Raw genomic sequence first — 13,256 nt, 5'->3', positions numbered from 1 at the left:
TTCTAGGTCTGGAGTCAGGAAGACTCATCCTCCTGAGTTCAAATCTGGCCTCAGATGCTTACTAGATATGTGACCCAGGCCAAGTCACTTTAACCTTGTTTGCCTCAGTTTGCACATCTGTCAAATGAGCTGGAAAAGGAAATGGCAAACCACTCTAATATCTTCACTAAGAAAACCACAAATGTCACAAAGAGCAGAAAACTACTAAAAAAAAAAAAGACTGAACATTTATAGTTACAAAAGCTTAATCCCTCTTTCACAATCTCAAACATGGTCAGATTTATAAAACAAAACTCAGGGGAAATTATAAATCCACAATCACTGAACATCCAATATGGGTGTAGTTCTATGCTAGACACTGAAAAGTGGGGAGAGAAGAGTATAAAATAAATAGAAATTGAGGCCTTTTTGATTGAAGTAACTACATCATTAACAAAGTGATAGGGCATGATCTTAAAGTGAACAGGATTTGTCTCAGAAGGGCTCAACACCACTTATGACTTCTGCGCGAATGCAGACCTGTCTTTTGTGGCTCCTCCCTATGTATATCACTGCTTATATGGAATGGATATATACAGCTGTTATCTTAAATAGAGAATAGATTGATAGTCAATAAGGTAGCAAAAATTAACATCAGTAGTCAGTTGCTTCCTTGCAAGAGATTCCTATTGAAGTAGAGGTAAGAATAATGTAGATTTGGATATAAATCAAGAAATCCTTTAAAATGGTTCCTTCCTTCATGGGACTATAGAAGGCAGTTTGCAACAATTTCCAGTCTCTGGGGGAATAAAACAAAATTTCTTCCATGGTTTTGTAGCTTTTTGTTTCACTTTGATAGCCCTACAGAGCAGAGGAGATAACAGTATGAAAAATGGGACACCATATGATATTTCAAATAGCCTTTTGCTAATTAGAAAATTACTCTGTATCATCATGGGGGCTGCCAGCATTGTTTTAATACAGGTCTACTAATATTCCATTCTGAAGGCCTTAATTTAGGAAACTTGGATCTTGGCTGCTAAAATCACTGCAGGCTGAATCTTGTCAAACAGGAGAGATTTTGTTCTACAATACTGGAAATGAATCACCAGAGTATCATCTTTAAATGACTAGAATGGGAGGGAGAAAGGGAAGGCAAATGTTCTCTCTAACTCACCTTAGACTTGATCCAAAATCAGTGTTCAGCTTTCCTAGAACTGAAGGATGTCTTGAGCTTTTTCAATAAAGAAGAAAATAAGGAAAATCTTACGTAGCCCACATAGATAAAAACACACAGTAAATAGCAAAAAAAAAAAAAGTATTTGATAGAAAGGAAAATATAATTTCTTCATGAAGTTTATCACTATTGTATAATTTCCTATAAAATGATTTGATTTTTAATTGAATTTTCTATCAATTAGGATGAATGAAAATATGGATCCCAGTTTATATATATATGTATGTATATATATATGTATATGTACAGCACTTCATACATAGTAAGTGCTTAATATAAGCTTGTTGACTGACAAACCACACCTGTATAGCAGCTGGTTTTGTAAGACACATAGGACCAACTATATATGCAGATGATCAAAGATCAATATTGAACTCTTATGGTTTGACTTAAATGCCAGGAAAATCAACATTCAGTCTGAAAATCTTTCATTAAATTATTCCATTGTATTAGCATTAGAGCTTGAAATAAATAACAAAAATATTTAGAAAGTCTTATGTATCATATAAACCAAAGTGTCAAAGTTAAATGGAAAGAATTACAATACAGGAAGACTTTCCATCTAATTTTCTGTGCTTCATCTCATCTGTTTATGACAGCTCTTCCATTTTAAAATTTATACACAGTATGTGGATATGATATTATTGAAAGGGAAAGGGTGTTTGTAAATAGCTATATGATTGGGGTCGATTTAACTCAGAAAATAAGTATTGGTCTTTTTGCCAGTTTCTATTTTCAGTTCTATTACACCTTTTAGGCAAATTCTATTTAAACATAAAGACCGATTAATCCATTGAGCTATCCTTGTTCAAGTCACAGAGCCATAAACCAGGGTTTTCATCTTTTGCTAAAATTAAAAAGTACCAACTTAAAAATTAAATGCATCTCCATCTCAGAAAACAAGTTTAATAGTTCAGTATGTGGCAATTGTAATAAGATAAGTACTTTTGAGCTCTATGAGCATTCATTAGCCTACTTTTCTCCAGTTAGCTTGCAATAAAAATAATAATATTTGCCATTTCATTGGGGCTTTTCACCCTCAAAGTGCTTTACAGGCATCAAGTGGTTTATTCATTAATAATCTGTGATTCAGCTCAATAAGCTATATTTCTCTTTATAAAAGAGAAATCTAGAAAATGTTCTGTATGAGATAAATAAAAGAAGGCAGTGGCTAATGGACTATCATGCTATGCATTTATTTTGCCCCATCAATTATTTTTAAAGAATTCTTGCTACCCGGTAAGAAAATTCAAAGGCCCTGCCATCAAATGTAAAATCAATTAATTTTTCTTTCCATTTGGAGGGGAAATGGGTTGTTTTAAAAGATTTTCCTTCACTTGACTTGTGCAAAGAGAAAACCCATTTCCTGATGCCTCAAGTTAAATAGAACACAAATTTTATATTTCTATTTTGCATACAGCTCAGGAGTGATACAAGTAAAGAGCTACTCATCACTTCAGGGTGGCAGCTTAGGGGCAGTGTGAGTTCTAGTCTATGCATAATGAACACTATAAACAAATATTTCAGAAGATTAGAAGAACTGAAGTCCATTTGACATTTTTATTTTTTTTTCTTTTCTTTTTTTTGTAGCCAGTCATGAACATACAATCACCTATTCAAAGAACTGAACTCCCAGGGCAGACAGATGGGTGAAAACAGAGGTTAGCATAGTCAGGCCTTCGAATGACCTCCACTAGGGGAATTAAATAAGTCTGACTTTGTTATGAAGCCCAAATTATACTCACAGACCCCCAAATAATACAGTTCTAATATAGCACCGCCCTCTTTTTAATTTTCTTTCTTCTTTTTGTTAATCAGCATTCTTACCTCAGGGGTACTTCAATCCCTAACTACTAATGTGAAGCTGAAGCGATTTATATTTGCGCTGGTGAGCTTGGCATCCATGGTTCTCACAAAGAATACTTCAAATGTTTGGAAAAACTTGAGCTGTTCCTTATTTTGGAGGGATACAGAATTAAAAAGTCATTGAAAATGTGTTTCGAGAAAAAAAAAACACTAAAATCCTTTCCGTCAGTATCCTAGAACTTAAATAAGAACACAAACTCAAATCTCAACAGTCTATCACACGGCATACGAAACAGACTTGTACTCATGGTATCACTTAAGGCTTTGAAATAGCACTGTTCTTTAGCACTGTTCTTTTAAAAATGAACTATAATAAAAGGGTGTTTATATCAATTTCCACCTCATTTTTTGACTCACTGGGTTTGGGGAGGGGCAGTATTCTGTTGTTGTGTTGTGTGTTTAAAAAACCCCTGTAAGAATAGGATCACATCAATGCTTGAATGTGTTTGCACAATGCTTCCCTGTTATAGTTAGCACTATACCACAGTTTCCATTATGAACCTATTTTTCAAAGCCACATAAATCAGTCATAAAAACTTGCCCAGGGCTGAGGCTTGGAATGTTAGGATATGACCTTAGGAGAAAATTCTTTCAGCAAACTTCCAAATAACTGGATTTTGGTCATTTGAAAATAAGCACATAGGAAAAATAAACTTGGCCAACTATTTTCTACTTTTTAAAGAGTGCCCCCCGCCTCCCCTTTTTGTGTGTAAAACTTTGCCATTTTCAAGTGAATTTTAGCTCTTCCAAAATAAACAGAAAATCTAGCAAAGGAATTTGCCTTTCTTCTTCTTCATTTTAAGGACACTAATTTCTCTCTTCTGGTACCCTCTTCAGCATCTTCCTTCAATCAGGGAGCAGTAGGAAGCAGTTTTCCAGGTAAGAGAAGGAGTCAGGAGGAGCAATCCCAAACTTCCTGGGATTTGGGCCTGGCTCTGTTGAGTTTATTACAAAAAATGATGATAAGTGTGAGGATAGATTTTATGATGGAAAATGTCCAATGGGCAGGATTTGCCACTTATTCTTTTTGGTCAACCAACAAGAGGTGTTTTTTGTTGTTGTTTTTTAAGTCACCAGATGACATGAGCCTTTACGCATCTTTGGGATCTACATTCTGATGGAGACGAATATTCAGATTTCAACACAAAAACCAGTAGCCATTTCATTCCTTACTCTTTTTTTTTCTTCTCCAAGATTTGCAGTCGATAGAAAATTAAATTTAGGTTTTGGCCAGAAATTGGTACCAATTGCCATTTAATTGCTCTTTTAGATATTTTGTGAAAATAATAATAATAAAAATAAAAATAAATGATCAAAATATTTTAGTTTTATAAACTGGCTTCTGCCACTTGTGCAGTTACTCCCTTTCATGAAGAACATTGCTTTACATACCAATAGGTGTTTTTAAAATTGTCTGAATGTCTATTTAGACATTATGCTCTAGTCAGGGCTTCTGTTTTTTCTGTTGAAATTAATATTTGCTAATAAAAGAACTGTCAAGACTTTGAAGTAAACATTCATTTATGTGCCCAAAAAAAGCACAAAATGTTTTCTGTTTTCATTTGCATTGGTTTCTCTATATCCAATTCATCAGCTTTGGTCAATGCCTGGAACTTGCTCTTTGCCAGAGCAGGAACAACAAGTACGTTGCCACAGAGAGTGCCCCCCACCCTCATATAACCACTACAATTAACCTACTATTTCTTTATGATAAAAACAACATAGACAGGTGAGGGCTGGTTTTCTGTATAGTTTACTATAGTTAAAGGCTAAAGCTACTGACCATTAGAGCAATCCCCAGATTTTCAAAAGATTAATCAGTGATGCAGCTTTAAGAAGACAATCAAATTTCTATAATATCTATTTCAGTTATTAATCGAACTTCAAGTTCTAGACTTTATTTTTTCAAATTCAGTAACAATGGTAAAAGGCAGCATGATATAGCAGATAGAGCATTGGACTTGGCATCAAGAGCATCCAGGATCAAAAGCCAACTCTGACACAATAGCTAGATGACCATGGGTAAATAAATCACTTAACCTCTCTGAGCCTCAAGCAACTCTCTCAGAGCTTTCCTATTAAGTAATACATAGTTTTTATCTTCCATAGTAGAAGGGGTTTCCCCACAAAAGCAAAGATCCTGGGCATTTTTGTCAGAGAATGGAAAGAGGAAATAGATGGAAAATTTGGAGCAAAAATCACAAGTTTGGCAGAAAGGCATGATATGGTAGTGATGGAAGACTTCACTTATTTCTCTCTGCCAAAAGCAGAGCAGCTTCTGGCCTTGCCTCAGTTATAATTTTTTTAAATTTAATTTTCATTTTCAGTTCCAAATTCTCTTACTTCCTCTACTTCTCCCCCACCTGTTGAGAAAGCAAGAAATATGATGCCTGTTATACATATGAAGTCATGCAAAACATATTTCCATACTTCCATGTTCCGAAAGGGAAAGGGAGAAGGCAAGAAAAATAAAGGAAAAAAATATGATTCAATTTGCCCTTTGAGTCCATCTAGAGGTAGATATCATTTTTCATCAGGAGTACTTTTAGAATTACTAAGTCTTTGAGAGTTAATTATCTCTACAATATTGCTATTACTAGGTACATTGTTCTGGTTCTGCTCACTTCACTTTGTATCAGTTTATATGTCTTCCCAAGCTTCTCTGAAAGCATTCTCTTCATTATTTCTTATAGCACAATTATATTCCATTACTTTCATATATCAGAACTGGTTCAGCCATTCTCTGATTGATGGGCATCCCCTTAGTTTCTGATTCTTTACCACCTCAATGATAATTTCATCCTTCAAAAAGTGTAAGAGTCAACAAAGGGAAATTCTACTCCAGATCTCATTCTCACTAAGAAGGAGGAATTCAGTGCTGGGGTGGAAACAATGGGTACTCTGGGAAAGTGGAAAATTCATCCTAAAAAGTCTGTGAGAGAGAGAGAGAGAGAGAGAAAATCAGGCACAGTCTGCAATGCACCCTAGATTTTTTGGAAACCAGATTTCAAAAGGTTGAAAGGAAAGCTAGGTATGATATAATGGATGGAAAATGCTTCAAAGGAAGTCAACTAGGGGGCAAAGGGAGATGTTCAAGAATGAAATTCTGAAGGCAAACAACTTCAATAAAGAGGAAAAAATGAGATTTGTCTTAAGAGACCAATACCTAGGGAACTCACTAACCAACATAAAATTAAAAAAAAATAAATATGCAAGAGATGGAAGCAAGGGTAGGAAATTGAGGATGAATATGAGTGTGACTTGGTCCTGTAAAAACAGCATTTCAAATGCTTAAAGTTCAGGACGAACGGAGAGTGGCAATGGCAAGAGAAAGAGTTCTTGAAAAAAAAGTTAGATGGAACAGAGAGGAAAATTAAAGAAAGGATAAGATTCTTGACTAAAAGCAAGTGGGATGGAAATAACTTAACCAAAGAAGAAACAACTGCTAAATTCTTATTTTGCTTGGTTCCTCTACTAAGAAGAATAACCTCACCACAGGAAATGAGAGAACAAAAATAACTAAGAGGAAATTAGTGCCCAAGATAAGTAAGGAGAGAGTAAGATAGTGCCAAGCTACCCTCTGTAAATTCAAGTCACCTGTCCCAGATGAACTACGTCCTTAGGTTTGAAGGAATTTACAGATGTGATTGGTGAGTCTTGATGAATGATATTTGAAAAATCATGGATAGCAGGGAGGGGTGGAGCATGCCTGTAGTCCTTTCTTCTGGGTAGGCTGAGACTTGGTTTGGGAGTTCTGAAATTCAGTGAAGCTAAAGCAGATGGGCTAAGTCTGACACCAAAATGGTGAACCCCTAGAAGCAGGGAACTACAAGGTGCCTAAAGAAGGGTCAAAGTAGCCTAGGTGGGAAACAGTGGTCCAGTTAGTAACAGCAACTGACCTGAGAGCAGCTGCTGTACTTCCAAAGTGGTCAAGATAGGGATAACAAGTCAGGAAAGAGTCATTAATAATGACAATAACAACAATAAGGAGGATGGGAAAAAAGAAAGAGGAGAGGAAGGGGAAAGGAGAAGGAAGAGAGGACCGGGGAAAAAGGAGACTTTACCATAAGATTGCAGAAGGGCAAATGTCTCCATTTTTGAAAGAGAATAGCATGTTATCTATAGGCCATTGAATCTGACTTCAATTCCTGGGAAAATTCAAGAGTATATATATCATTAAAGAGGTAGTTGTTTCACATATAAATGGAAACGAGGGTTACAAAGAGCCAGCATGGTTTTATCAGGAAGAGGTGATGGCAGTATAGCCTTATTTTCTCTTTTTTACATGATTACTGAACAAATAGATGAGAAGAACACTACTGATATAGTGTGCCTAGATCTTAGCAAATTGGCTTTTGGTAACGTATCTCATACTATTCTTGTGGAGAATATGGTGATATATGGATTAGATGATAATATGGTCGGATAGTTTCAGAAATGATTAGATGGCCATACTCAAAGAGTAGTTGTTAATTATTCAATGTCAACGTGACACAAGATCTCCAGTGGAGTACTCCCAGGGACCTGTGCTTAGCCCTATGCTGTTTTACATTTTTATCAGTGACTTGATGGTATACTTATCATATTTGCAGATGGCAAGCTGGGAGGCATGGTTAACACACTGAATAAAAGACTCTGTATCCAAAAGGATCATGACAGCATTTGGACTCAATCTAAGAAGATGAAATTCAAGGTGAATAAATGTGATATCTTGTACTTGAGTATAAAAAAAATCAATTTCATATGTATAAAACTAGGAAGGTTTGGTTAGCTAACAGTTGTTCTAAAAAAAATAAAAGTCTGGAAGTTTTACTGGACTGCAAATTCAATATGAGTCAGTTCTGTGATATGGCAGCCAAAAAAGCTGATATGATCTTGGGCTGCATTAGGAGGGACAGAACTTGTAGGCATAGGAAGGTGATAGTCCCACTATACTCTGTATGCATCAGACTTCTGTGTTCAGTTCTGGGCACAGTTTAAGAGAAACACTGATAAGTTGGTGAGCATCTAGAGAAGAGCCACTATGATGGTGAAGGACCTTGTGTCCATCACTTATGAGAACCGGTTGAAGGAACTGAGCATGTTTAGCTTGGAGAAAAGAAGACTCCAGGGGAACATGAAAATTCTCCTCTAGAATTGGAAAGGCTGTTATATGGAGAAAAGATTAACTTGTTCTTTTTGGTCTCAGAGGGCATAACCAGGAATGATAGTAGGAGGTTCAAAGAGGCACATGTAAGCTTTATATTAGGAACACAAAACAATAACCAAAAAAAAAAAAAAAAGAATTCTTAAATAGAGTTATTCAAAAGTGGAAAGAACTGCCTGAGAGGTGATGAGCTCCCTCTCTTTGAAGGTCTTCAAGCAAAGACTGGATGACTACTTGGATGTAGTATAGTAGGAATTCCTTTCACTTATGGGTTGGACTAGATGGCCACTGAAAACTCTAACTCTCAAATTCTGTGATTCTGGCATTTATGTCAATAGATGGAAGAAGGAAGTATAAAGTTTAACTGGAGCATCCTGTCATTTGGTTGGTAAATGAATATATCATCACAGCCTATCACAGTCAAGCATCAGCCCACTGCAGTACCTTAAAAATTTCTCCATTTACTCACCCACATCTCTGATTCCGGTTCCCTATCTAGGCCTATCCTTTTGTTTATCTCTTCCAGCCCAGAGAAAATATAATATTTGGGAAAACAATTTTTTTTTTGTTTTTGATTTTTAGGGATTACCAAATCAGTTGCTGAGAGGGTATTTGTAAATTGACAGAAATAAAAGGGAGATCACTGGTCACATGTTGGGACACATCCAATTCAAGTAGCGCCATGGAGTTCAAATTTTCTCTCTATGGCATACAGCGTGCTGACTACATGTAGCTGTCAAACCCACAGCAGTTTAAGGTAATATATTTTGGTCAGCAGGTGTAGACCCCAAGCAAGCAGTGGTTTAAGACTGGGATTGTGAGAGGCAGACATCTGCAGAAATTAGAAAAGCATTCTAGGGCGATTATTTAACATTCTACATATGTGAGATACAGAATGAAAGAATGAGAATTATCTTAAAATCCCTGCTAAATCAGGCCCTGCTTTCTCAAGGCAATCTCAAGCTTTAGTAGTTCAGACAGATTCTCTAGCTGACAATTAATATTAATGGGTAGATTTCGCAATGTGGCATTATCACACTGGGAGATGGGTGGGCATACCATCTGGGTTTTGGCAGGTATTAGATGTAATCAAAGGGATTACTTGGCTCAGGGAGAAATAGAAAACCTTGGGCTTGTTTAGTCTCTTTCTTCTTTTGTTTGGATGAAGCTCTAGGTGTGTTTAACTATTTTTCCCCTTGTCCTTTATTTGTTGTGGTTGAGAACATCTCTTAGTTTACATGCAAAAAATGGGGGAAATCAACTAAGGGCCTATTTCCTTTCCTTTCATTCATTCATTCATTCAACAAATATTTCTGAGTGTCTACTACGGGGGAAGCATTGTGCTAGGACACCACAGTCAGCCTTGTTCCAGATCAGTTTTTACTGACTCACATTTCTGTTTCTAAATCTTTAGGAGGTTAAAGGGCACACGGAATCTTCAAAGGGCTTCCAGGGCCTTCCTTTTTCACTCCACCCAAAATAAAAAGACCTAGCTTAACTTTAATTATCTGGAATACAGAGAGACAGATGTTTTGAAATAAAGAAGAGTTGGGTTTAGGTCCTCTCTCTGACACTAATAGTAACTGTGTGACCATGGGCTAGTCACTTAATCTCTAACAGCCCCAGGCAATTCTCCAAGACTTTAAATTACGGACAAGCGGTGGAGCTGCATTTCATTGGTAGAGAGTGTTTCCATGGTGGGAGCTCCCTAAAACAAGAGAGTCACATCCTCATGTGACCTTTCCCCTAACCTCTAAACAAAAATCAAGAATATGATATTTACTGGTAGGAAAGCTTCCTTTTGATCTTGGTGTACAGAAACATAACAGAATTTTTATCATAAACTAAAGGCAAATTAGTGTAGAACAAGTTGTAAGAAAGAAAGGAGAGAGGAAAGGAGTTTGTCTTAAGTTTTGGGAAGGGTTCAGATGGCCCTATAACCCTTGTCCTTTTCTCCTTCAGCTATATGTTGCTCAGTAACCCTCACTGACCTAGCATAAGGGAAGAGTCACCTCAGTGCTGCTATAGTCAAGTGGTTGTTAATTTTATACTCAATAGTTCTTACAACAGTGAATGAAAGGTCTGATCTGCCACCCAAGAATTCTGATGAGTGAAAGGAGGATTTTCCTATTATTCCTATCATTATTGTAGTGTGTATCTTGTGTTAACCTTCTCTCCCCTTTTAAATGAATTAGTATTTTGTTAAATATTTACCTCATGTCCATAGTAGTTGGACATAGTCCTTGGTGCAGTGTTATGGGAGTTATAGTTGGAAGGGTATTTAGAGATTATCCAATCCAGCCTCTTTATTCTACAGCTGAGGGAACTGAGAGGCCCAGAGAGGTTAAAGTAGATTACCCAATGTTATATAGGCAGCTAAAGTTGTTTCAGTCATGTCTGGTTCTTTGTAACTCCTTTTGAGGTTTGCTTGGCAAAGATACAAGAATGGTTTGCCATATCCTTCTCCAGCTTATTTGACCGATAAGGAAACTGAGGCAAACAGGTTTAAGTGGCTTGCCCTGAGTCACATAGCTAGTAAGTGTCTGAGACTGGATTTATGAGTCTTCCTGATTCTAAGTCCAATGTTCTATCCACTGCACCATCTGACTGCCCTGAAGAGTATCAGATCTAAGTGTCAAATCCAGGTCCTCTGACTACATCAAGCAACTGGGAAAAGAAAGTCACACACACACACACACACACACAACACACACACACACATACACACACACCCCACTATATCAAACATCTATCAGTTGCTTTTGAACCTTTGGTCCTGTGCTTAATTTACTCTTAAAGAGCAGCACACTGTAAGATTTGTGTTCAAGAGCACTTAGTAAATTTTAAAGATGAAGCTGATTACATTTTAAAAAATCAGCTTGCATAGTCCCTCAATGCAGAGACCAAGTTCCCTGACTTCGTCAAAAGGCAGAATAGAGTTGACCAAGCCCCGTTCTCTGAAGTATGATCTTTATGGTGAGAATTCTCCCTCTACACTGCTGCCACAGACCAGGAGCAGGATAACTTTTCTGCATTTCACACCCCACCTCACCCCACCCCCAGTTACAATGAGAAGATGATGGAGACAGCAGATCTTTTCCAACGTTGTCCAAAAACAAACCACCTCACACCATCCTTTTCCTTCCTCTCCCCGTTCTGTGCCCACCTCCTCAGAAACAGCAGACAAATGTTAAGCATTGATTTTATTCAGATTGGCTAAGAATTATCTTAAGCGTCGTAAGTCTGGAGCTGCTGGGGTCTTCATCTCCACTCCTCTATCTTACTGATTTCAAACTGAGGTCTAGAGGAGAAGTTTTATTTTTTATCTTTTTTTTTTTTTTTAACAGGGTCACCAAGCCAAGCCTCTAACCCAAATCAGAAAGGTGCTGAAGCTTTCCACTACTTTATACTGCCCTTACCGAATCGGGAGCCATAATGATCATTAGTAATACAATAATATGGCTACATACTCAACTGTTAAGAGATGGCCGGGGCCATTAAAAGAGATTGGTAGCTCCCCAGGGATGTGGAGAGGAGAGAGCCCCGGAGGGAAGAGAGACTTAGGGGAGAATCGGGTCATCTTGCCAAGCAGGGGGTCCCTGTTCAGACCTCTAGCTCCTTGCACTCCCAGAGGGCTTAATACAACCAAGCCTTGCCCACCACACCTGCAACTCGGTGCTTGGGGACCAGAGAAGAGGAATCCGTAGCATCCTCCAGAGAGGAAAGGAGATTTTGTCCCCAATTCGGGTCAGCGGCTGAATTTCTGAGGGCGCAGGGAAGCTCTGGAGAGCCAACAGGAGTTCCGTGAGATTTGGGGGCACGGTGTTCCACTCCCGGGCCCCATTTTCCTTGCACTTCATTGAATGGGAGTTCCCCCGCGGCTGGGAGTTATTTTGTAATGATTGGGGGGACCACCCCCCACTTTTGCAGAAAGGAGTGGGAGCGCTTGCATTTCCAGCCCATAGTTTGCAAAAGACCGGCTCCGCGCGCGCTTCGGCTCGGCTCGCGCAGCCACCTCGCGCTGGGCTGCCCAGGGGTTCCGCGTGGGCGGGGGAGGGGCCCCGGGGAGCCTTTGTCTCCCGGCTGGCCGGCCGTAGTCACCAGCCGCAGCCCAGCGTCCGAAGGCAGCTGCCGCCATCGTGAGGCTGAAACTGGGTACTGCACCTCCTGTGGCCGCAGCGCCACCCCAAAGGCAACCTGTTGTTGACCAGCCAGCCTTGGACACTTAACCCAACCCCGGCCCTCATCCCTGAGTTGCTTTTGCTGCTTTGTCACCATCGTTAGTGTCGCGTTCACATTATTTTTACACTGTTTCCACCGCAGCACGCTTTCCGAAGGGGATTTTTATGAACATTTTTATGCACCTCCTCTTGGAAGTTAGCTTTTTAATTTTCCTTACAAGTAGGAGTCACGTATTTGGGTTTTATATCTGCCGATGCCTAGCGGGACGCATCCAACGTTGGAGTTTAATAAATGCATGGTAAATGGATGAGTACATCATAACATACAAGCATGATTTTATTACAATCAATAACAATAAAAGATATAATTGCTTCTAATAAGTGAGCAAAGATAATTTTTTGGGAGAAGTTGAAATAAAAGACAAGAGAGTGGTATCGTTGAATACAAATATTCATGAACTTTAACTTACAGAATGTTCAATAAAAAGCACATGAAGACAGCGTGGGAGAGAAAGGGGGCATTGGAATCCTATTTCATGCTAATTGTATGAATATTGGTAAAGTATCTAAACACCACCTTCCTTATTTATGAAATAGGACCAACCATACCTATAGGATCTACCTCACAGGGTTGTGGTGAGCAGTACTTGCAACAATGTATGTAAATATCAGCTGTTTTTAAAGAGCCTTGTCCTAGGAATCAGGACATCTGAGTTCTAGTCCCAACCCTTGCAGCTGCTTCTTTCGCGCTCCCAGCACTCTCTCTGCTCTTCTCCACTCAGTTCCTTTGGGAAAAGAAGTCTTCTCCATCCTCCTCTCATTCTTCACTGTACATACATGTTACACA

General features: G+C 38.5%; 1 long non-coding RNA gene across 1 annotated transcript; it reads left to right on the top strand.

The window, feature by feature from the left end:
* Nucleotides 1–5,948: 5,948 nt before the first annotated feature.
* LOC140520981 (uncharacterized) lies at nucleotides 5,949–12,818 on the top strand. The gene is made up of 3 exons (XR_011972734.1): nucleotides 5,949–6,732; nucleotides 7,675–7,775; nucleotides 11,576–12,818. It is a non-coding gene; the product is annotated as an uncharacterized lncRNA (long non-coding RNA).
* Nucleotides 12,819–13,256: the final 438 nt, after the last annotated feature.

Source organism: Notamacropus eugenii, chromosome 1 (assembly GCF_028372415.1).
Source record: "Notamacropus eugenii isolate mMacEug1 chromosome 1, mMacEug1.pri_v2, whole genome shotgun sequence".
Taxonomy (NCBI): Eukaryota; Metazoa; Chordata; class Mammalia; order Diprotodontia; family Macropodidae; genus Notamacropus; species Notamacropus eugenii.
Note: the sequence above shows the minus strand (reverse complement) of the source record. Positions and strands in the feature narration are given on the sequence as shown.